This window comes from Callorhinchus milii, unplaced genomic scaffold, assembly GCF_018977255.1.
Source record: "Callorhinchus milii isolate IMCB2004 unplaced genomic scaffold, IMCB_Cmil_1.0 Scaffold1, whole genome shotgun sequence".
NCBI lineage: Eukaryota > Metazoa > Chordata > Chondrichthyes > Chimaeriformes > Callorhinchidae > Callorhinchus > Callorhinchus milii.
Genome location: NW_024704742.1, coordinates 41594234 through 41619433, shown reverse-complemented (window position 1 = coordinate 41619433; position 25200 = coordinate 41594234). Strand labels below are relative to the sequence as shown.

Sequence of the window (25200 nt, the reverse complement as noted above, 5' to 3'; positions counted from 1 at the left end):
TCCTCCCTAGCTCTGCGACCTACTAAAAGTTTACCAAGCTGTCTGCTCCCTGCACTCGGCAGGCACTGGTCTGCTCCATGTCCCCCACCCTGCCCACTCCACCATCAGCAGTCAGGCCTAACCAAGACCTTTCTGCCCCCACCCTCTGGAACTCCATCCTGCACCCTTAACTCCTTCAAAGCCCGTCTCAAAACCTTCTTCAACCATGGCTTCGGTCATCTTGCGCCCACCTCTCTTGACTCCAACTACCAGCTTGGTTGCAAACACTACACTGTCTAGCGTCTTGGGACATCCTCCTGATGTGAAAGGCATTATAAATGCAGTTTGTTGTTTGAATAATCAATTTAACTTTCCACTGAGTTTGTGAATCCAGGTCATTAATAAATGCAAAGAACAGGAAGGTTCCCTGTATAGACCCCTGAGGCACCCCGTTTAATACCTCTATTTCCTTTCTTTAATGATTAACTGCATCAGCTTTTCAATTATGCATCTGTGGTCACAAGGTGTGGTTCAGTCACCTTTCTTGAATATTGGAACCACGTTGTTTGCTTCCAGTCTCCAGTGGTGATTAGCTGCCTTATAATGTCTGTCAATGTTTCACAAATCTCCTGCCTGAAGTATTTTTGTTGGTATTCATTCCCTTAAGCCTATCCAGAACCTCAGCCTCACTTAGATCAAAGTCCTGGAGCCCAAGCATTGTTTGCTGGATGTTGGGTGGCAGGATTTTGATTTGTCATTTAATATCTCAACAACAACTTGTAATCATATAGCGACTTCAATGCAGAGTAGCATCTCGGAGCGCTTAACAGTGCTGGAGCTTGACACAAAACCAGGGAGAGGGGGAGGTGACCTTAGGCAAGTCGATGAGGAAAGTCTTCAGATGTGGATATGTGAACGTCTTCCACTATCTCCTGTTCATTATTTTTCAAGTCATTTTAAATCCCTTAGGCCAGTAGTGCCTCATGGGGCCATCAAGAAGTAGCTTGGCGAACATTCGCCCTAGTCTAGGTAAGTCTGTTTTAAATCAATGTTTAGTTTCCAGTTTTTTCTTGATTATATTTTCTTGATATATTGCAGAAATATTCAATCAAGAAAATATACTTTGTTCGATGACCAAAAACATTGTTCTTCCCTGCCTTAGGGTTTTAACATCTTCCCCGATTACCCTCTTATTGTTATAATATTGAAATAATTTTGTGGGACTATGTTTTATATTTGCTGCCATGTCCATTTACAATTCTCTCTTGGCACCCCTAAACTTTTCTTTAACCTCATTCTGTGCAGTCTTGTATTGTGCCCAATAGTGACTTGCTCCTTTCTCCAAACAAGTTCGACAATCTTTCTCCTTTTGTATTATCCCATTGATCCATTTTGGAGCATTTAGGTTTAATTTGTTCCTGCTTCAATTGCTTCAGTTAATTTGATCTATTCACTTATCATATTCTGTGTCTGAATACAAAGAATGAGATTATTACCAACTAAAGCATCATCGGTTTATTATATTTTTCTGTCTTGAGCTTTATCTACTGTCTTCCACAGACTGCTTATTTCAAGAGGGCTACCAGTTTCCAATTGTACCCAATATCTTTCCTCTCAAGCTTGTGCAGTGTTTTGTGCTTTCTGTAGTGGATAGCACGCTTGCCTCGCAAGGTGGAGGACCCAGGATCGATTCCTTAGGCAAATTTCCTTACTCCACACGCCTCTATTTACCTAGCAGTAAGTAGAAACTCAGTTGTTAGTCGATTGGAGAACGCTTTCTGGGGTAATCATTTTTGTGGAGTCCTGTAGCTTAGAGCGCTCGTCTCGCAAACGAGAGGACCTGGGTTTGATTCCCAACAGGGCGAAACGTTGGGCAAGTTTCCTTATTTCCTTACTAATAATAATAATTTGGTCACTCAATTCACGACTGTTTGTGGGTCACTGCTGTGCGCAATTGGCTGCCGCCTTCCTTCCACAACATACACAGTCAATTCACTTTGCAGTATATTCTGCGAAGCGCATTGAGACGTCTCGAAGATGTGATAAGTCGCTATACCAAATGCAAAGATAATTATTATTATAATCCCCTCAAAATACTGCCGCATTTCGCTCACAAAATACACGTGCAATTCACTTTACAATATATTTTGTGAAGCGCTTCGAGATGGTCTCAATGACATGATAAGGCACTATATCGAATGCAAGGATTATTATTATTATTATTATTATTATGATAACTACAAATAACAAGTTCAGATTGGCCCAGAACTGACAATTCACAAACGAGTATTTTGTTTCTCAGCCTCAAATATTTGGTGAATTAATACCAAGTCACTCCAGTTTCATTTTCCAATTATAATAATTTAATTAAAGATCTATTAGGAATAAGATCCTAGCAGATACACAGCACAGAATACAAATAATTGAGTAAACGAAATGAAAGAAAAGAACAGAAAACTAAATAGAAAAATTAGCAGTTTCAAAATGTAGTTTCAACAGCAAGTTCTACTTAAAATAGGTCTGGTTGGCTGTCTCTCACACACAGACATCCTGTCAGGTTCCTCCCTCAGAGATAATCATTTCCAGAGCCTGCTTTGCACCTTGTAAATATTGCTCTTGTTATTTAAACAGAAACAAAGATGCTTTTGCACATTAAAGATCCTTTTGCCCATTAAACTTCAAGCTTATGAACTTCAAAAAGTTATTCAATTCAAGGGGCGGGGGGAAGGAAGGAAGCAGGATGTACATCAACACTAACACTATGTGTTGTTTACAGCAGCATGTCTGTAAACACATTAATCTTGTTCACACCTCTGATATTGAGCTTGGTGGTAAGTGAGTGCTACAATTATTCACACAATACATTAGAGGAAGAAATTTCCAGACACTCTTTCCACTTGGCTCCAATGCAATACAATTGCATTCATGTACTGCCTTTCACAGGAGTACATCTCAAAGTACTTGACATTGCTGGTTGAGCACCCAAGCTGGTGGTGGGAGCCAAAGAGAATGTGGAGGAGAAAGATAATCAAAAGCACAGGCAAAAATGTCTTGAGATGGGCTTTGAATTTGGGGATGGAGGGAATGAGCCCGAGGGGCTCTCCAGAGAGTGGGGCTTAAAATAGCTGAAAGCTCACTCACCAATTGTAGAGCATGAATGGCATGGGACTTGGAGCAGGTATACAAGTAGATACAAATTGCATACTGCTCTTTGATACCTTGGGGACGTCCCTGACACGAAGGCACTATACAAATGTAATTTTGTGTTGTATTTTATTGATACCTCAGTTGTTGGGCATGACTTTCGATTGGGCCTCTGCTTCAGAATATGCCTCCCAATGAAGTGTTTGCACGCACCAAGTATGAACGTCCAGTAGAAGTTTCACTTGATTTCAGTTCCGTAAATTGAAGCCAAGTTATAACGATTTTGTGTCTCCCTATTATCAACAAATGTCGTGAAACCAATAAAGAGCCCAAAACCTGAAATTCCTTCGGACCTGAATAAAGATCGAAAAAATTGTGGAGTCCTGTGGAGTTTGTAGCTCAGTGGTTAGAGCACTCGCTTTGCAAATGAGAGACCTGAGTTCAATTCCAGGCAGGGCAAAACCTTGGGCAAGTTTCCTTACTCCACACACCTAATAATAATCCCTCCAAAAAACCAAAAAGAATAATAAATTGGTCATTTTCAATCTACGACTGTTTGTGGGACACTGCTGTGTGCAATTGGCTGCCGCGTTCGCCCACAAATATACAGTCAATTCACTTTACAGTGTGTTCTGTGAAGCGCTTTGGGACGTCCTCCCGACGTGAAAAGCGCTATATCAAATGCAAGGATTAATATTATTATTATTAAAGAGTGTTGCCTGGTTCACATGCCACCTTTTAGCCAACATAGTTAGTGCAGTTGCCGACGTAGCAAAAAAAACAAAGGCTACATTGTGAACACATCAAACTGTGATGACAAAATTGCTCACAGGTAGTAATTGCAGAAAAGCCATTAAAAATACCCTTGTTTGGAGCAATTTGGATGTATAAAATCTAAATTACTACAATATTTTTTTACACATTGAATCATTCAGCAGTGTGGTGAGGCAGGACCATCTGTTCCCCCCAACCTGCAATCGCAGACTTCAAAGCATAAAGTTGAACCCCAGCACCTACATTATCCCATTGATACTGAATCAGAAACAAGCACAGCATCTCCCCATTCAGGACCATTGAGCATTGGCATAAATCAAATGATGTTACAGACAAAGATAGACAGAGCCCCTCAATTCACGTGTGAATGTAAATTGTGAATCTGAGAGAAAATGTATAAATGGGTACATAATAATGTGTTTTAGAAAGCCGCGGTTTGCAACATGACTCACTGACAGCTGCTCAGAGTCACTAACAGGAAATGCTGCTGCACATCACAGCCTGACTCAGGAAATTCCTTCTCCACAGCACCAGAAGCAGATCTTGAGTTCCTGACAGTCAGTCCTGATGTATTGAGTTTGTAATCCTGAACACAAAGAAAATTCTAGGTATCTTTTAATACAACCTCAACAGCTTAATCTTTTATTCATTTATTAATTATGTCCTTTACAAACAATATGTTTCGTTGGTTGTTAAATGCATAATTAAGGGATCCTGTAATTCCCTCTTTACAAAGGTGTTTACATATTTCCACAGAGTGAAATGATGCAACTCCTTACAGTTTTGAGCCATTTCTAACTCTCAGGAACTCTCTGCCTCAATCCCTCCATCTTGACTTTTCTTTGTTCAACTTCAGATTCACTTGAAGATTATCCTCTTTGACAGTGCCTTCAGTCACCTCCCCGCTCTCCCCGTCTCGATGTCCAGCTTTGCAACTGTATATATAGTTTACAATATATAGTTTGGGGCACAACATGTCAAACGACTGCCACGATGGTTGAAGGAAAACTAGATGGACCTTGGTCTTCTTTTGCCTAGCAAATTCTCATGTTCTTAACTGTTAAGTGCTCTGATACGTTAACCCACATCTATATAAATGCAAGCTGTTGTTACACATAGTTTGCACACTATGCAAAATACATATGGGTTTACAGATAGTTTGCACATAGTTCATTAAAAAAAATCTGTAATTACCACTGTAATTGTGGGTTTACATATGGTTTACATATGGTACCTAATGCATTTACTTTCGTTTACTCATTGTACATGGTTTGCACATAGTCCATAAACATTGAGACATCCCCCATGTGCTTTGGAACATTCTCCCAACACGAAAGGCGCTATATAAATATAAAATATATTGTGTTGTATAATTTCTATTGTTGCTTCAGTATTTAGAATTCTATTTCTGTGCTGTATGAGCAAGGCCATATCTATAACTGTTCTTTGTGCTATTTGTGCCAATTCAGGGACTTTCTCATACAGCGTAACAAAATCCATTGAGTGCCTTTACAGCCATAAGCCCTCCTTCCATTTTAACTTATGCATTTACAAATTAATACAATTTTCAAGCCAGAAAACAAAGTCATATTTTATTTGCTATGTACAAATTGGCTGCTGTATTCAACCACGTCCTCTCAATGTGAAAGGCACTATATTAAATGCAAGTATTATTATTATTTTTAAACTAATAGCTAGATGATGTTCATATGAATATCAGAGAATGATTGAAACAAGGCAAGTGTTTTTTGTTTTCACTGAAACATCTGTTATATTATATTATATTTCAGTTTATGATGAGGCTTGGATTGCTAATCATGAGTCACGATTAATTTCATGCAGATCTAAATATATATAACTAACCTGTCCTTCCAGATTAATACTATTCAAAATATTTATTACACCTGCAAAATCCTAATGGGAGCAAGTGACAGAAGACTCAAAATTGCACATTATATCAAGTGTCAGAACTAATTTTAATTTCAAAATGCAATTATAATTATTCTAGGAAATGAAGTTGTTCTCCTCAGCGCTTAGTCTATCAGATAATGAAAGCAGAAAAAGCCACAGTAATATAAGATAGTTGCCCACAGAATAACCTGTAAAGCACTTTGAGACTTCCTCCCAATGTGAAAGGCTTTATATCAAATGTAAGGATTATTATTAATATTATCCACTTTTTCTGCTGCTTCTCTTGTTGGAGTATTGTTGTACAGTTACATTCAGTAAATACCTTGTGAGAGTCAGTAGTCAGTGAGTTAGTGACTAGAGGACATCAATTTAAGATAGTTAGTAAACGAGAAAATGGAAAGATTAGAGAAATGTTTTTTGCACAAAGTGTATTTAGGGTATTAAATGCCCAGTTGGGAGTTGTGGTTGAGGCAGAATCCATATAAACCTTTCTAAAGGGAATGAGATAGATATCTAAAAAGGATAAACTACAGGGGTATGGGGAAAGGCCAGGTAAATGGGACTGAAAGGATTGCTCTCATAGGAGCTGGTACAGACGATGGGCCAAATGTGCATACCTTTCTTTGGTTTTAAGTGAAAATTCTTAATGTGTGAATGCAGACAATGAGTGTCATCAGGATATTCACTGATGGATAGATCACCATATCATGACTTCAATTATCAACCACACATGTTTGCTTTCCAGAAGGAGTTTCTGTATAACACAAATCCTGGCTATTATTTCCCCTCTCTTGGTGAAGCGTTGATCAGGCTAATTTTGCAAACCCTGACTACTGTTCACTTGCCCGAGATCATCAAACTCAGACCAGGCTGGGATATGACCTTGAGGTCTGTATAGCTTCAGCCTGGTGACTTCCCAGTTTTCCATAGATCAATGGCTGTTTCTAGGCCAATGCTGTTAACAGATTGCTGGAGCCAATTTGTTACGTGCTATCATATTACATTCTTAACCAGGCTGACAATGTTATAACCACGGTGGTTTGTGATCATAAACTCAGACTCAAGGTGTGCTAAAAATGGCAGCCAGTCAGACATTTCCAGGTTGTCAGGTCACTGCTAACATCATTTCCTGGACATTGTGCACGTATAGGAAGTTGGTCAGTCAGTTCCAGAGGAAGGACGTGTACTACGCTTCCGGTACATTGTTGACAATCCTCAAAGCTCATGTCTCTAACACTGAGGATCAGCCACATTGCTCTCTTACACCATAAAAATACCCATTGCCACTAGTGTCTCTGGCTGCACTAGTTTGTTTTGAATATTTCTATGTACAGTTTCAGTGCTGAACGAGAGCATTGTGGTGTGTCCCTGCACTTTCACCTTGTGTGGAGCATACACCTCTTCTTGGCTGTTATATAATGCCCTGTTTATACTAATGGCAGTGAAAAAATATCACTTCTAGCAATAAAGCAATTAGGAGCAGGAAGCCTGAATTATACTTCCTGCTCCCAATCATATTGGCCGGGAGCTGAGGAGAAATGGAAATCCTATTATAAAGATTTCAGTGCTCGGCATGAGATAGACCCCTATAACTTGGCCTGGAAAGAAGAAACAGGATCTCCCATTAACAACAGTGCTAGTCTTTTGGCCTTAAAGAACCAGCAGAACGGATGTAACTCAGTTGTTTCCGGCATATAGCTCCCCTAACTGTCAGATCTCTGTTCCTTTTGGTGTGGTGGTGTCCAAGTTCAGGAAAGGGGACGGTTCAATGTTATGAGAGATGAGCTGGGAAAAGAAACAGAGAAAGAATGAGGGAGAGGGCACTAGCAGCAAAGCTCCATTTTTGAGGTAAGTCATAAATGGTGCTCTTCTGGATAGGAATGTAGGAATAGTGGGTGATTCAGACCCTTGAACCTGTTCCATCATTCTATTAGACCATGACTGATCTGTACCTCAACTCCATTTCCCCATCTTGTCTCCATATCCCTTGCTATCCTTATGTAACAGATATCTATCGACCTCAGACTCCATAGCCTCTCGGGGAGACGGTGGATGCAGAAAGTGTTGATTCCTTCAAAAGCATTTTAGATTAGAATTAGAATTTATTTTAGAAAATAATATCATGGGATACAGTATATAATTTGGGATGTGCATGTGACTGCCAGGATGGTGGAAGGCGAATTGGATGGATGCCCAGCAATTCTTATGTTCTTAAGAATTCCAAATTTCCACAACCCTTTGTGTGAAAAGGGATAAGGCAGAGCAAGTAACTACACAGCTCAAAAGGCTTGCTCACCTCATCCTTCCATGAGCCGAGGTAAGAGCAAGTGTTTGTAAAGTTCTTGGCCTGGAGAGGCCATGTTTAGTCAGCTGGTAAAAGAAATAAGTCTTGAGCAGCAGAGAATAGACAATAGACATGTTTCAGATGTCCACATTGAACAAATCCAGTTAAATACATCCTTGGAGTCAGACTAACAATGAGGCACCAGGTTTTCACAAGCTTTACAAATGAAAAGCGGGTAAATGAAATTTAATGTTTCCTTATGACATCCATTCTGAAACTAAAATCCTCCAATTCTCATAATTAAAGATTAAGCCAGATAGCAGCTTGAGGATAAAAGGAATTATGTGGTGCCAAGAGGCCTGACTGAGTGGCAGCAGATCATTCAGCAAAGAAAGAGGTGGCAATTGGTGAGCAACAGAAAATGATAAGCAGAATTAGCTGGAGCTAATGTAAATGTAGCATGGGAAAGGCAAGACTGATGAGACCCTTTCCTGAATGCAGGACCTTAGTAAAATTGGACTAAAAAGGTGGTAATTTAACACAATACCCAGGGGAAGCACATTGTCGCTTTTAAAATAATCTGGTTCAGTCAAATAATTCAAGCAGCAGATATTGGTACAATATTTGAACAATAAGGAGCTTGAGAAGCTTTGCATATATGATTTTGCTCTGTCATAAATTTTTTTGCATTGTGTAACTTTTTTAAAAAATCTTTAAAGAATTTTGTGCGATTCCACCCGTAGCAATCCTGATGCAGCCACGAAGCTGCTGAATGACCATCTCTCCGCAACCTTTAATTCCTTGGTTCCCCAGGGCTGTTTCCAAATCCATCCGCTCTCCCTGGTGCAACAGTCATTTCCACTCATTTAAAACCCAAACCCAGATGCTCAAGCGCTGATGGCAGAAATCCAGCCTCACAATTCACCGCCAGCTGTGGCTCGAACACCTCCACACCTACCGCCTCTCCCTATCACAGGCCCAAACTGACTTTTACTCCAAAGTCATCCTGGAGGCAAACAACAATCCAAAGACGCTGTTTTCCACTGTCCATCACCTCCTCCAATGCACCCCCTCAAATCCCCTCCATCCTCACATCAAACATCAAGTGCAAAGAGGTCCTAGACTTCTTTACCTCAACAATTGAAAACATCCACTTGTCTGCATCATCCTCCTCACACATGTTCCCTTCCACTCCACCCACACCAGCCACACTACCTTCTCCCTCTGCCACTACTCCCCGCTCCTTACACTCCATTTTGACCTCCATTTCTCTCTCCTCCCTCTCAACCGCAAACACCTGCATAAAGTTCACCACCTGCTGTCTCGAACCCCTCTCCACCCAACTGCTGGTCACTCAACTCCCCTCCTATCCCCCTGCTGGCCGGAATGGTTAATCAGTCTCTCTGCTCAGGCTCTGTTCCACTCCCGCGAAACAGCTGTTATCACACCCCTCCTCAAAAAAANCCTTAGATCCCTCTAATCTCTCACACTACCATCCCACCTCCAACCTACCCTTCCTTCCTGGAACGCATTGTTGGAGGTCAACTTGGGTCACACCTCTCCCTCCACTCCCTCCTCTCACTCTTGATCCCCTGCAGTCTGGTTTTCGCTCTGCCCACAGCACAGAGACAGCACTTGTCAAAGTCACAAATGACATCTTCTCTATCTGTGACCAGGGCTCCCTCTGCCTCCTCGTCCTCCTGGATCTCTCTGCCGAGTTCAACACAGTCTCCACTGCCTCTCCTCCCTCATCTACCTAGTGGGACCTCACTCACATGGTTCGAGTTCTACTTAACAACCACCTCCATTTCATCTCAGCAAATGGTTTCTCCTCCCACCCCCGCCCGGTTACCTGCGGGGTACCCCAGGGCTCCATCCTTGGCCCTCTTCTTTTCCTAATCTATATGTGCTCCCTCTGGGCGATGTCATCCGCAGACAAGGGGTAAACTTCCACATGTATGCGGATGACACACAAATCTGCTTTGCCTCCTCCAGTACCAACTCCAGGTCCACCGATGTTCTATCAGCTTATCTGGCAGACATCAAGGCCTGGATGAGTGCAAACTTACTGCAGCTGAATTTAGACGAGACGGAAGCCATACTCTTTGGCTCCCATCAACGTCTTCACTCCTGCGGATCTGAACTCCTCAACCTCCCTGGGCTCTCCCTCAGACTCACCGATGCACGATCTAGGTGTCCGGTTCAACCCCCAGTTGTCCTTCCTCACCCACATCTGGTCTGTGACCAGGAACGCCTTCTTCCACCTCCGCCACATTGCCCACCTCCAACCGTACTTTACCCCAAATGCAGCTGAAACCCTCGTGCATGCATTTGTCACCTCTCGCCTGGATTACTCAAACGCACTCCTCGCCAGTCTCTCCAGCTCCACTATTCAAAAAATCCAGCTCATTCAGAACTCTGCTGCCCACATACTGACCCGGACCAAACTCTCTACCCACATCTCACCAGTTCTGGCCTGGCTCCACTTGCTCCACATCACCGAACCGATTGACTTAAAGATCCTCACACTCTTGTTCAAATCCCTTCACTCACTACCTCTCCGACCTCCTCAATCCCCAATCCGCCACCCGGTGCCTCCGCTCAACTGGCACCGGCCTCCTGCCCGTCCCACGCACCCTCAGCTCCACCATTGGTGTTCGTGCTTTCAGCCACTACACCCCAAAATTTTGGAACACTCTCCCTTAATCCCAGTGCCTTGCCCCCTCTCTCCCCTTTTTCAAGTCCCACCTTAAAACCTTCCTTTTCGACCGTGCTTATGACCACCTCCCACCGCCCCGGCTCGGAGTCAGCTACCCTACATGAAGGGCGCTATATAAGTGCAAGTTGTTTTTGCTGTGAAACTTTTATATAAAAAACTGTGCGATTGAAATACATCAACATTCCAGAAGATAAAGAAAATATTTGATGGGTTAACAAGTGTTCGGCATGAGAAGGAAGAGGATAGAATTTCAGGGACCCTCATCATTTCAGACTATAAATGAGCTCTTTCAGCTAGTGTTTCATTTTCCACTGTCTGCTTGAACAGAAAGTAACAAATAAGTTGTCCTTGACAGCTCCAGGGTAACCAGCACCAGAAATAATCTCAAGGCACAGCCTTCGGAACAAGTAGGAAACACAAGGCACATCTTTGTGTACCTGTGTGTGTGTTTCCAGTGTTACAAAAGAAATTCAGTAGTTTATAAGAACTTTCATCCTTCAATATCAATTTCCTTTTCTGCTTTTATCTTTTTTGCCAATTTGCCCCCTTTTTTGTGCCTCTGCTCCTCTTCCGAGCTCGTAATAAAGATAATTCTTACATTTGTTGCAGTCCCTCTCATGTCGGAAGGACATCCCAAAGCAATTCACAGGATATATTGAAAAGTGCAGTGGGTTTTGTGGGCATATGCGACAACCAATTTGCACACAGCAAATGTGTGCCACAAACAGCCATGAAATGAATGACAGTACAAAAATGAATGGGGTACAGCTGACAGAAGCCCTCGGATGCCTCACACACACTTCATGTGTAACTTTGGACAGCTACTGCCAATAGCTGTACGGCTCTAGTGGGTATCGTATACGAACCTGATCGTGTCCTCACCCAACATCCGCACAGAGCAATGCTGGTTAATGAATAGCAGCCAGAAGCTGATTTTATCCCCATAGCCCAGATATAGCACTACCACCACCTTGTTGCAATAAGGCAGCTCAGCACAGACTGGGGATCACACCTGGCTCTTCCTGGTCCATATGGCCGATTGCCACACCAGGAGGTACATTTACCTGCTGATACATCAAGGGCACCATCACATTTAATTACTGCACCTGGCTGAGCTCAAGATCCACAAGTAAATGCCCCCTCCCCCCGCAAAAAAATGTCATAAATGGCACAGAGAAAACCCACTGCTCTCGCACAATTATTCTGACTCTGGCATTTAAATGAATATTCTGATGACCTGAATGAGTCACTAACTGTGCAGCATGGTACCAAGAAAGCTGAGGAGTAAAAATACAGTAAGTGCCCCAGTAATTCCATTAGAATCTGCACAGCGTTCAGAGAAGCATGAAGTGATTGATGGCACTGACCGTGAACGTAGAGTTAAATAACTGTTTATGGCATGTACGGCGCTAATGGAGATGACTATTGCAATGCATCAAAGCGTCACGGACACGAAATACAAAAGCTGTGATTTTTAAACGCCGAAGAAATCGGGACGATCAGATGTTTTTGGTGCAACATTATTTTGTTTGAACTGCGTGAAGCATGTTCACCTGGCTATTAACTGCGTGCAACCATAGTTCCCAATTTCATGTAATTAGGCGGCGACATCAGTGTAAAATTCAATCCTTTTTTGTGTGATGGATAAGGGGTTGCTATAGCGACAGTGACAATTAGATCAGGAGGATTCTTTATTGCTTTACTCCCGAGGGGTCAGAATGGACAGGTTGCTATGAGGAACCCTGCATAATGATTTTTGCTCCAGCACTAAAATATGCAACAATAAAGTGTGGGGGTGGGGGGGTGGTGAAATGAAGGCGAGACAGACACACTCTGATTCTGAGGGCCAGCTTGCTACTTTTAGGAGTTTCAGCGTTCCATGAGAACAAAGATTACTTCACAATACACTGATAAAATGACAAGAAAGAGCAGCTTCATCAATAGGAAATGATTAGGATGGATGTTACTTTAAAATCAGGGTACCCTTTCATTTTTTTTCATCATTTTTTATCGGCATTTTGCCCACAAATTTACAGTCAATCCACTTTACAGTGTATTCTGTGAAACGCTTTGAGATGTCTCAAAGGCGTGATAAGGCCCTATATAAAATGCAAGGATTATTATCTTTATGAAAATAAGTGCTTTGCATGAGGTGCATTTTTAATAAATCACTGATGTACATTTATGAAATATCATTTATAGGTTACTTTAATCTTTTACCACTCCAATAAAATATATTGGGTCTACCTTGCAGTCTAAATTAAAAGATCCCTTAAATGTTAAATGTGAATTCTGTGAGTATGAGAAACCCTGATTTAAATTCCAATTTGTGGACCTCAGCGTTTGGAGCTTCGATGCAGCAGATCAGGAAATCAACTAAAGGAAGTCATCGTTTTTTTTCACCAATTATCTGCCTGGACAAGGGCAGAAATGCTGGCGCTTCAGAGAGAAAATTTAAAGATGATGACAGACAGTCCAAGATAATAAGGACCAACTGTGTAGCTTTCCTAGTAATAGCTGTCATAAAGAAAGGGTTATTTATCATATATGTATGTACACATGTATAGGGACATGTGTATAATATACAAAATTGTGTGAATAGAGATGAGGATAATATGAAAGCCCAGTGTATAGAGATGAATACAACAACAACAATTTGCATTTATATAGCCTCCCCCACCCCCCACCCAGGGTAGCGTCCCGGAGCATTTGAATACAATATAGAAGGTTGTGTATATAAAGAGACAAGGATAGTATAAAAAGTTGTGCATATAGCTCTGCACAGTCTCTAGGACCTGGGAAACTCCGTTATATGGCTTTGACCAAAAGTGTACTTTAGAAGGAAACCTGAACACCATGCAGCTTGAATATTACTTCTGATCTGAACTCGACTCAGTTGTCAACCTACCTAGTAGCTATTAGCAGTAAAAAGAGTCTTTGAAATAATCTTATTTAATAATCTTGAAATAATCTTTGAATAAAGGCCAAAATTCACCCACAAAATAAGCAGTCAATCTATTTTACAGTATATCCTGTGAAGCGCTTTGCGACGTCTCAATGACGTGATAAGGGGCTATATTAAATCCAAGGATTATTATTATTATAAAATTTGTTGCTGAATTAAAAGTTCTTGTAGTTGTGCCTGGCCTCTGCACATGTGCAGAAGCAATTCAAACTCCAACCAAATTCTTTTGTCCACCAGCTACCAGGGAAAAACTCTATCTTCAAGATAGGAAGTCTCTTTTGATCTCAGGGTCCAGATGAAAAACTTCAAATGATGGGTTTTGATGATGAATATGCCAAGCTGTCTCAGATTGTCAAATTAGATCAAAAAACAAACCTTGAAAAGTTCATTCCAGTAAATGCAATTTACTGAATGTACCTTATCAGGAGAAAGCAGACTTATCACAGAAAAAAACATGGGCTTGTAAATTGTAAATCTGTGGAGCCAAGAATTTATACCTATGACATCTCAGAATCTGGTAGGTTTAGTTTGTGAAGATTTATCTTTATAATACAAATGTCAGCCTGGCTCATTTGGTAACACTCACCTGTTAGCCAGAACGTTGTGGGTTCAAGCCCCACATCGGGACGTGAACTCACCTAGTCAAAATGACACTCCAATGTCGTACTGGGGGAGAATTGCAGTATTGGAGATGCTGTTCTTCAGATGAGACATTAAACCTAGGTCCTGTCTGACTGTCCAGGTGGACATTAAAGATCCTGTGACATTATTCGAAAATTATCCCGTGGCATTATCCACCACATGTCATGGCAATCCCCAAGAAAATTAATCAATCACTTTATGGCTCACAGCCATAAAATGAAATTTTGCTGTGAGCAACTTTGGCTGCTGCGTTCATCCATAAAAACACACCATTACGACACTTTAGAGTAAATCTTGTGAAGTGCTTTGAGATGTCCTCCCAATGTGAAAGGAGCCGTAGCAAATGCATAGGAACAGGAATAGGCCATTCAGCCCCTCAAGTCTGTTCTGCCATTCTATTAGACCATGGCTGATCTGTACCTCAACTGCAGTTACCAGCCCTTGCTCCATATCCTTTGATACTCTTAACTAACAAAAATCTATCCACCTCACCCTTGAAGATGTGAATGGATCCAGCATCCACAGCCTTTTGGGGGGGAGTTCCAGGTTTCCACTACCCTTTGTGTGAAAAAATGCTCATGATTTCATTCCTACATGGCCTAGCTCTAATTTTAAGATTATGCTCCCTTGTTCTGGATTGCCCCACCAGAGGAAATAGTTTTTCTGTAGAGAATGCAAGGATGATATCTTATTTATATGATATTATTTGTTGTCCAAAACTATCAGCTACCCGTATTTTAGGCTGGCTCACTGTGGGCACTAACAAAACACAGCTTGACATAGTAATCAAAAATCAAGAGCTGTTCAAGCGTTCAGCAGAGAAATTTGGAAACATTCCTCAGCTGAGGCACAGTCCAAAGTTTTATGCTCATGAACTAAACCTTCCAATCTACATAATTCAATCACTTGCCAATGTGTAGGGAAGAATTAAGGTCACAAGTTTGGATTGGATGAAGAAGGCCACTTGAACCTTCCCTCCAGAACACCCACTCTACTGCTCTCCTATCATTGCATCAAGCTGTTCTTCAGGTGAGTCCAGTGTCCTGGCCTCAACTTGTTCCAGTCATTAATCACTCTCTGGGTTAAAAAAAACTTCAGGACATCTGTCTGAAAAATTGCCCTTTACAACTCTTAACCTATATCCTCTTGATCTACTGCCTCGGTATATTCTAAAGTGTTTTATGTAAGAAGCAGAATCTTGTGTAAGGAGAACCACAAAACACTAACTTGGATTTTTGAATTCACTTGTTAATGGTTTCTTTGAAGAGCACTTATGTTTCCTGTTTTTACTGTCTTATTTCAGGCTGAAATGAACATTTGTAGGAAGAAATTTTACCCGGGTCGAGATTTATTCTATTAATGGAGCATTTCAGAGCATTCAGAATTTGGCATATTCTTAAATACAGCCATAATTTTGAAGCCGTTTTCCTGTAAGTTGTTTTAAGCACTACAAAATTCTGACTTCCAAGTTATGACTGAATTCAACAATTTGCCAAATTGTCCTGTAGCGTATTGGTTAGAGAATTTGCCTCGCAAGCGAGACGATTCAGGTTCGATTCCCGAGCAGGGCAAAACTTTAGGCAAGTTTCCTTACTCTACAAACTTCTGTTTACCTAGCAGTAAATAGGAATCCGGCTGTTAGTCAACTGATGGATTGCTTTTCCAGGGGTAATATTCCCTTTAAAAAAAAAGGTTTTTAAATAAGAATTTGGTCACTCTATTCACAACATTGGTACACTGCTGTGCACAATTGGCTGCTGCGTTTTGCCAACAAATTATAAATTCTCTTCACAGTATATTCTGTGAGGGGCTTTGAGACGTCTCGAAGGCTTGATTAAGGCGCTATATCAAATGCAAGGATTATTATTATTATTACATTCTGGACTCTTTTAAATGCTACATAAACAGAGTAATTCTCGACCCCAATGGAATTTCTAAAACATTGAATAACTAAATATTGAACAGTGTCAACCTAGTATCTCTTGATCTGTCCCCACAAATGCAATAAAAACAACATCTCAATTCATTAACAAGAACCTGCTAAGCAACCTGGAATGTCTTCAAATATTAGCAATACAGCCGTAAAGCATTAATTATTAAACATCTGCTCCAGCTTTTGTTTTCCATTAGGGCTGTTATAATGGGAGCAGTAACACTGGTCAATGAGTAGCAATCAACCAGAGGATAGAGTGATAAAACTGGCCAGATTTTCCATTCCTTTCCAGGGTTAAATCAAAGGCAGAATTATGATTAAAGCATTCTTTCCTTGGTAACTGCCTCTAAATTGATTTGTTCCATTGGACACTTTAATGCGTATGAACTGTTATCGTTCTTGGCCAGTTCACTCACAGAATTGTGTGACTTTGGCAACAATTTAGTGATCTGTTCATAATTACAGCATGTGTTTAATTTTACCCAGGTGTGCGATCCTCCTGACATTTCCACACACTTGATACAAAATGCATTCCTCAGCTTCTTGCCTTTTCAACACGTGCAGCCGTTTGACTGAAGTTAGAAACATGTAGGACTGTAGTTGATTTGCATGAAAACTGATGTATTCTCTGTCAGGCTTGTCAAAGTGCAGGCATTGTTCATGAAATTCTTATGGAAATATGATAATCCATCTCACAGTATGTAGCTAATTGACTCCTATATGTTTCAAATTGATTTGCACAGTAATTGCAATTGAAATGCATCATTTTTACCTAAGAACATCTCTCTCTTGGGCACATTCTCTCATGCTTTAATGTCCTAGACAACCTTCAGGTTATTTTCTATACGTTTTTCACTTATTAGTTTGAGAATGTATTGTTCTCTTTCCTGAAACAAACACCAAGTACCTTTCTTTCTATTTACATTCTTTTTTGTTTCAAAACATAAACATAATAAATTTTACCCAAACATAGGTAAATATATTTTTGAATTCACTTGTTAATGACTCGTTTGAAGAGCACTTATGTTTCCTATTTTTCTGGCTATAGGTAAAGCCGCGTATATCTCTGTTGGTGCAGAGGTTCTACTGACTCCCAAAGGCTATAGCAGTGGTTTACAAAATAGATCCAAGTTGAATATTTGGAGGTGCTGCTACTGCTACTGTTACAACAGCCATTTGTCTGTTATTCACGTGGACATTGAAATTTATACAATGGTAGAGAAATTGTTAATGTAATGTATGAGCAGAAACAAGCTGTAAATGGATTGATCGCAAACCAGCAAGGGTGCAACAAATAACAATTAAATTGTGGCCTACTGCTTTCACGTCATCTACAATGGCCAAGGTTAAAACGTGGATACAATTATTGTGTACTTCAATGATTCATTAAATACCCACAAGAAGATGATAACTGATTATTGCCTAAATCATTATAAAAAATCTCCCGTTCATGTGAAGATACTTGAGCAATCTATCTGATCTTTAATCGTTCATTGAATTCATCGATTCTCCACTTAGATTAATTGGTGAAAATTTTCATCAGTGTTAATATCATATGGCAAATTATATTAAATAATTTTTTTTTTAATTGCTGTACTTCTCCCATTCTTTCCCTATATCTAATTATCAATGCCTGGTAGGAGAGGGAGAAAAAGAAAGAGTGAAAGAGAGCGAGAGAAAAAGAGAGAATAAGAATAAGGAAGCTCAAGAAGGGGGATTTCCTCTGAAGGAAGCCATATGTACCACAGTTTGGGTAAACAGATCAGCATATTTGCCAGTCTAAAACTATCAACTTTATTTCGAAGACAATGGATTTTTTTGTGGGACATTACCGTGTGCAAATTGGCTGCCACATTCTCCTACAAAATAGTCACTGCATTTTTCAGTAAAATCATATGAAAGCACTTTCAGATTCTTTAAATGGTATGATATGAGACTTTATCAATTGCAAGGATTGTTTATCATTATTATTTTATTTTGTATATAGTTTTGGTGCTATAATGTAAATCAAAACATATTATATTCCTAATGGAGAATATTCAGAGGAGCTGAGACCTGGGAGCACAGATGCCAATGGGTGAAAGTCACAATGGAACACTTATGGGGCTAACTAACACATGCATTGACTATATCAACTTCCATTTTTACAAAGCGGCCTTCACGCTGAACTGGAAAGAGAGGGGAGGTGACTGAAGGCACGGTCGAGGAGGAATGTTTCCAGTGTGATTTGAAGATGGGCAAAGAAGGGGCCAGATGAAGGAATTGAGGCAAAAAGTCCCAGAGATTTGGGGTATAGTTGCTGAAAGCAGTGCCCTTATGATATTTAACACATCGACTAGACCTTCAATGTTCTGAAGCAGAATTATTCTCCGTGTCCCTCCACCCCTCACACCACAGATTGACCATGCTGAAAAACAACCCAAACTTTGTATTACACGTTTAGCTTGTCAATTGCAATGTTAGACTCCCGGTTAGTGGCTAACTGGCTTTAATAAAAGCAAAAATCAAAGTAAAGCTAATTCATAACTGAAATCTCTCATCCCCAGAATCATCTTAGTGAATCATTGCTGCACCTCTTCCATTGCTTTTATATCTTTCCTGTTATGAGGTGACAAAAAGTGTCCATAATGTTCCAACTTTGGGGTAATTAAGGGCTTTCACAAGAAGCAAAGACTCGGTTTGCCTTTTTACATGACTTTATCTACCAGCACTGCTGCCTTTAATGACCCATGTATCTGCACACCATGTATCATGTGGAAAACAACTTCAACAAAAATCATGAACCTAGCAATTTTCAGGTCTAAAAATATTTGACCTAATCAGAGCTGGCAAATCAACCCTGAATATTATTAGGCACTAATATATTTAACCACAGACATTACTATGTACATTAGTTATCAGCACTGAAGCTTTTTTTTATACTGATGGAGCTGATGTGACCTAGCTTTGAGCTGTAGAGCAATTCAGAGCAACAACAACAAGAACATGCATTAATGTAGCAGCCTTCGCAAAAAAGAATGGTTTAAGGTGCTTAACAGTGTTGGGGACAGACACTAACCAGCGGGAAGCAGGAAGCAAGATTAATATTTCCCACTTGGAATCAATGAGTGGAGTTCTACATATGCAACAACAAAATCTTGAATTATTATAGTGTATTTTAGCTTGGCAAAGACAGTGATGGACAACAAACAGAGAAATAAGAATTATAATAATAAAATTAATAATCCTTGCATTTGATATACCGCCTGGTCTCATTGTTGAGACATCTCACCGCTCTTCATTTAAGATGTTAACCAAAGTATAGTCAAAGCGAATTTTTTAAAATTCTACAGGCAGGGAAAAAGGCAAAGTGATCTTGAAAGGGAGTTCCAGAGGATAGGGTGGCTGAAGGCAAGATCATTGATCGTGGAACAAAGGGAATGGGAAGTGAACACTTGGCCGAAGTTGGAACAAATGTAGGGTACTTGCTGGATTGCTAGTCAGGCTCAAATAGAAATGGTGGTGGGTAAAACATGGTGGGATTTGAAGACCGGAATAAAGATCTTCAATTCAATCTTCTGAGGTGCTGCAAGCTAACAGATAAACGTAATGAATCCTAAGAACTTTGTGCAAGGGAGAACAAAGGCTGCAAAATTCTTCATTAATTGAGGCCACTAGAGTGGAGTTAGGGAGGCCATGGAGAGTGCTGGAAATTCACTTCTCGAGGTCGCAAAAGAATAGAAAAGGGTTTTATTAGTGAGGTGCGGCAAGGGTGGAAGCAGGCTTTGTTCCAGAGATGGAAGAAAGTGATCTTGGAAATAGACCAGACGTGGGTTTGAAACGCACCTCAAGGTCAAGCAGATCTAAGCATGTGTACAGTGTTAGCAGATAGCAGTGTTAGGCTTTTTCACAGCATTAAAAATTCATTGCAAAATTTAAGACAAATGTACGTTTGATGGAAACATATTAGGAGCCATCCATAATTGTCATAATTTTTGCAAGTGTATAGCATACGTTTTCTTATTCCTTTGCTCTTTTTATTGTACTGTGAACAAATTATAAAAATTGATTCAAATATCAATACTGGGATTATTGTTCTCCCCCTTCTCTCACCACCACCAGTGCCTTTAGTAATATTATTGAAATTCTGAACACGCTCTTACTGAAAATGTCTTTTCATTCTTATTGTCTATCTAAATTGCCATGTGTTTTAATTGATCACAGTGGAATTTGAGACACTTAAGAACTGGGTCAATAATACAGTGTGTCTTCCATTAATATCAATAATTACTGTAATTTTAGTGCAGTTCCTCCTTTTAAAAGGAAATTATTTATTATACAGATCAATCACTTCCTACTAACTGGTGTGAATTGTTCAGGAAACAGAATCAAATGGATATTAATGACTGTACCTGTATACAAACCTTTCTTCGTAGAACAAATAAACAGTAGTTTTCCTGTGATGATAACTATATATTGCTCTTTAAGACATTCATGCACATACGCCAGGGAAAGTGGAATCTAAATAAATTAATTAAACATTGCAAAATTGGTAATTATATCACACAAGCAGTTTTTTGTTGAAATTAACTTAATCTTTGAGATATTCTTATGCTAGGTGAAGTTTAATTATTTTTCACTGAACACTGACGCCAAATTATTTAGTTGTGGTGTAGGAACTGAAGTTGAACAAGAAATGTACTGTCACTCCCCTTCAAGATGCATGTGAGCTGATGTGCTAAAGGAGGTTTGCTCTTATGCAGAATAATGGTATTACATTAAATTGCTTTGTTGTTCAAGAGAGGCTTCATCTAACACAGACATGTACTGAAGCATAAAGCTAATGCTATTGTTCGAACATTCACATTTAAAACTGTACCTCAGAAATACAAAACATGATAATTTGGCTAAACAACAAAGATGTCTCTGAATGTTTAAGGTTATCTGAAGGTTAAACTATCAACACATAGTGTTTGAAAAAGTGAAAGTAGACTAGAGCATTGTGGTCTCAGCATTGATTTCCTCCTTCAGGGTAGCCCAAGTGTATCGGTTTCCTATTTTAACAGTTTGACCTGGTGTTAATATGGATTTGCTTACTAGAACTATAATAATGAATTTTGCATATTTTCCGTCCTTTAGCCTCGGTAGATATTCATTGAAGATTTTTTCTTCATTAAAAATGTAGTATATGCACACACAAATCCCATCAATTTGCTACAATTCTGTAGAATTGAAAAAATAATAATAATCCTTGCATTTGATATTGCGCCTTTCATGTCGGAAGGACATGTAAAAGCACTTTGTAGGATTTACTGTAAAGCGTAGTGACTGTGAGTTTTATAGATGATAAAACTGGTTAAATAAAATCATTTGGCAAGGAAGAAAGGGGAGTTGAACAAAAACAATGCTAGCAGACAATGGTGTCCACAACAATTATAAGAAGATTGGGATAGTGATTTACACTATTTTTTAGCATTTTGTGTGTTAATTACTTCCTCACTTCCTTTAAGGTCCAACTCAAGGCTTTCCTCTTTGAACACATCTTCAGTCATCTTCTCCCTCCACCCCCATCCCACCTCCAACCCCCTGCTGGAGTGCAAATCTTTGACTGTCCTGGTGACATCCTCCTGACGTGAAAAGTGCTATATAATTTTTTTTAAATTGCTGTTATTGATTAAGATAAATTCTATAATCATCAGTAGGTGGACCAGGTAAGTGGAATCACCTTTGTTTGCTCACTCCTTTTTGGGGAACAAAGATTTTTTAAATATAATTTTTAGTCATTTGTAATTTGTTCTTTCAATACCCCACTATTGGCGTGCAGGCCTTCCATCACTCTGCCCCTCTGGAACTCCACCCCACAGTCCCTCCGTCTCAACCCCTCCCTCGCTACCTTCAAGACCCATCTCAAGACCCACCTCTTCGACCGTGCTTTCGATCTCCCTGCTTCCCCCCCGACATCCACCTTCCCCCACCCCGACACCAGCTCGGGTCCATAACTCTGTCTGTCCAGCGCCTTGGGACATCTTCCCGACATGAAAGGCGCTATACAAATGTAATTTTGTTGTTGTTGTTGTTAATATTTGTTTTCTGAGCTTGATCAAACCAATAAAGGTAAAATCCATGCTCTTTTCCTAACCAAAAGTTACTTTTAAACAATCATCTATTTTTAAGTTATTTCTGAGCTGGAAAGTGTGTGGATTTTGCCCCACTCTTGCTGGCCAAGCCCAGGAAACAATACAGTTAAAGTCATCCCAATGAATAAAAATTACATTTAAAAAATCAATTCAAAAAAATGGCCATGTGGTGATTTAAGAGAAAGTGATCTCACTTACCTGGGGAGCAATGCTCCACCCAGTGGTAGTTGTGGAATGTTTCTAATTAACATGAGGAATTAAGGAATTGTGTCACTTAATATTCAGGTATATCTCCTGGCTTCCATTACTGTTTATTTGGTTAACAGAGACCTCAAAAGTATATTCCTAATGGTGTTCCGTGTATGTGTGGATAACCGATACCATCACAATACATACTCAATGATTGCGGAGGCCCGGAGGAGGTTTAAAGGGTTGGATTTGCTTTATGTCCCGATATCTGCCTTGAACCACAAGGTAAAATCAGTAAAATTCCACACAGGTCAATGACTGAGCCAAGGCTTTGAGACTCTGTGAGAGCGCAGTCCAAATTGACCCTTTCCCCAATCATACACAGGCTGCTTTTTCCAGGAAAGCCAGATGTTAATGACTAACTGCCAGGTGATCCTTAGTTTCAGCAAATGATTTTCAAGTACACAGGTAACACCAGGGAAGAGGAGATGAAAGCTTCAGTGCCAGCCTTCTATAGCATTTTGGTAATTCACAGCATATGTGACCCAGCCAAGTGCCAAGTGTTCTGTATTGTACTTAAATGTCTAATTGGTCTGTTACATCTTGCACACTTATGTGGGTCAGACCCTTCCAAAAGACTAAATGGAAAGTATTCTGTAGTACAAAGAATAATGTACATAGGAAAAATGTGCCCAAAATTCCATCTTAAAGTTAATGGTTTTAAAATGATGGAATTTGGAGAGAAAATTAAATAACCAGGTTTAAATCCAAGAGAAATTTCACAGGTGTCTCTTTGTGGCATTAAGAAATCCAACATTACCATTATAAAAAACCTTAACTGGTTCTCATTGATAATTGAGGTTCAAATCACGATTAGTTTGTTTTGGAATTTGTCAGTGCTAGTTTACATGTTGCTGTAAACCTATCACATGCTACTATAGAAGGGAGCAACAACCTGAACAGCAGATAGGATTGAGTACATGTTCCTTTAATTGAAACCTTCAGCCATTCCAACTTAGAGAACACATTCACTACCTTTACAATAATTCTTGTGAAGGCTTGAGACACCCTCCCGATGTGAAACACATAATATCAAATGCAACAAAAATTATTATCACTTCTATTATGATCATTATTATTTGGCCATGATTATCTGTCTTTAGACATAAAGTCAGTCTTGTGTGCAGTGAAGTGCATCTCTTTACCTAATTTCCTCTGCAGTTCGCATTTGAGAGACGATCTACCACTGCTCACAGGCTTGAGTAACCATTTCTGCACATGGAGGAGTTGCAAATAGTCTGCTAGTGCTCAAAACAATGTACTTTCCTCCAACAGGAGCCAATGGCCACCTTCAACAGTGGGCAGCCTTCTGTCCAACATGCAGGGTGCTGTAGGCAAGTTCTCTAGCCAGCATGGAGGAAGCTTTTGTGTACATCATTGCATTCTTGACCGAGAGCTGCTTAATTCTTTCTTAATTACAATGCAATACAATTTTCCATTTCTATTTATTTACATTTTACATTTGCAAGCCGCAACTTGAAGCTGGCCAAGAAACAAAACTGATTCAAATAACTCCTGCTCATGATTACCACCTCTTCTCGCAAGTTATAACCTGCATCACAGTTCAACAACTTGAAAAACTATTTGCACATTGCCATGACTATGGTAGAGAGATTGCAATGCTTAAAAGATCATCCTCACTTGTTTGTGAAGAAAAATAAACTTCACCTTTCAAGAACCGCTGGAGATTTCCAAGTGCATTATTGTGTGAGACTAAAATGATTGGACAAGGATGGCATTATCTCAATTTCTAAATATTTGTAATGATTTACAAATATTTACAAATATGGTGGGTGTGTCGGTGACTCAAGATCACAGATTTAAAATAGTTTCTAAAAGAAGCAGAGGGGAGGTGAGAAGAACTTTTTTCACGCAGTAAGTTGTTCGAATCTGGAACGCATTACCTGAAAGGGTGGTGGAGGCCGATTTGATAACAACTTTTAAAAACGCAGTGGATCGGTATTTGAGGAGGACGGGTGTGCAGGGCTATTGGGAAAAGGCTGGGGGTGTGGGATTGACATTACATTGCTCTTTTCAAAGAGCCGGCACAAACTCGATGGGCCGAATGGCCTCTTTTTGTGCTGTACAATTCTATGATTCTATGATTTTTGTGGCAAGTTTATATAGATATATATGTGTACATCTGTTCATCTGTATACACTTGGCTGTGTTTTGTTAGTGACTTATGCATGTTGAGCATAATGAAAATCATGACATTAATTACTCTACTTTTATGTAGCCAACAATATATTATCTTTGCTGCAATCTCTCTAGGTAAATGTCCTTTTGATATATACCGTATGTGGAATTTAGGCATGCCAGTTCTCTAGACCTATTAATCAAAAATAAATCTACACTTTTCATGAATGAAATTTATCAAATTGTTATGTCTTTAACAAGTAATCATGTTCTACAGTCTGAAGTCTCCATAAAGTTATTACTACTACAAGAACTATTTTTAAAATCATTGTGTACCAATCAGAG

General features: G+C 39.8%; 1 long non-coding RNA gene across 1 annotated transcript; it reads left to right on the top strand.

Annotated features, from left to right (window-relative positions):
• The first annotated feature begins 707 nt into the window (after positions 1 to 707).
• On the top strand, positions 708 to 25131 carry LOC103175814. The gene is made up of 3 exons (XR_487536.2): positions 708 to 1008; positions 21841 to 22041; positions 23992 to 25131. It is a non-coding gene; the product is annotated as an uncharacterized LOC103175814 (long non-coding RNA).
• Positions 25132 to 25200: the final 69 nt, after the last annotated feature.